The sequence below is a fragment of the Austrofundulus limnaeus genome, unplaced genomic scaffold (genome assembly GCF_001266775.1).
Source record: "Austrofundulus limnaeus strain Quisiro unplaced genomic scaffold, Austrofundulus_limnaeus-1.0 Scaffold89, whole genome shotgun sequence".
NCBI lineage: Eukaryota > Metazoa > Chordata > Actinopteri > Cyprinodontiformes > Rivulidae > Austrofundulus > Austrofundulus limnaeus.
This window is the reverse complement of record NW_013952491.1, coordinates 526,312-527,822: the sequence shown is the minus strand read 5'-3', so window position 1 is coordinate 527,822 and position 1,511 is coordinate 526,312.

Here is a 1,511-nt window from a genome sequence, read left to right as displayed (position 1 = left end):
CACACACACACACACACACACACACACACACACACACACACACACACACACACGCTTGAACACATCAGAAACCTGCTGCTCTGAGTCTTCTGCTCAATATCTTTGAAAATCAAATTGATTAAAACGAGTTAATTCATCACAGATGACAGCATCCTCACGCCTGCAAGCACACAAACACAAGCTGCTCGCACATATGGACGCACGCGTTCACACACACTTACACACACAAACAACCATCTTCCAGGGTCTTTGACACTCTGAGTGATGAGTCGTTTCATTCTGCGCGGTACCGAGGCAGAATCCATCTCTGATGGCGAATCATCCCTGCTGCTTTGAGCTTCGGCTGGCCTTGATCAACGTACGGCTCGGAGGGTTAACTCACAAGTTCTGGAAGGAGCACAAGAATTTGAAACCTGATACTATCCTCCATACACACACACACACACACACACACATACACACAAACACACACACACACACACTGGCAGGCTGGCAAAGTGATGCCAGATAAATAAGGCCTCAACTCTCCACCTATAATGTGATATCCTCCCATCACACACACACACAGAAAGACTATAGACTCATGTTTTCAGGCTATAGAGTGTCGGTCACTACTCTTATGAGCACTCAAATCAAGCCTGCGGTTAGTATTATGGTCACTTGTGCTCTGCTAATGAAATTATACTGGATCTCTAAAGCATCTCAATAAAGCAGAGAGAGTGTGGACAGTCCATCTTCTCCAATCAACATACCGTACCAAGATGTCAGCATCCTCATGAGCAGCCAGGTTAGATCTACAAGCCTCTGTCCTGCTGGATTTCATGATCTTGTTATGGACTAATTATATTATATCTGTTCTACCTTGACACTGTCCAGTAATCATATCTTATGATTAAGTAGTTTCGGCTGTTTTACTCTATCGGCCCAGACTTCAAGACTCCAGCAATGCATGACCTCTCTTTATTTTGATAAGGTAGCTTCTGGGCTGAGAGCCCTGTTATTGGTTAGGTGGTTACAGTTGGCGATCTGTGATTGGTTGTAAGCATGTCACATGATGTTATATCGGCTGTTCTCCGCTGAGGGGGGGCAGCCACAACTCGACAGACTTCCTGATTGACCGTCTGCTGTGTTGTTGCTCAGAATTAAATCATTTGACGATCATACACACAGACTTTCTGTGCATTTATTCCAACGTGTTTCTGCATTCTTGGTAAATCATGCCACGACAATCTCAAACAATTGTCAGGCTTTGTGGTTTAAAGCTCTAAATGATAAAAACAAAAATAAAGCTCAAAATGAAAAAAAATTGTATAGGTCTTCTGGACGGGTTCTTCTCTAATGAAACGTTTCGTCTCTCCTCCAAGAGACTTCTTCAGTCTGAGTTTCAGGCAAAATTCGGGCTTTTAAGCAACCACTGTTCAAAAGAATGTTCCAACACAGACGAGCTACATCTAATGGCCAGAACTCTGCAGTTTTCACTCATTTACAGGCCAGCGGTCACTCTTTCAGAG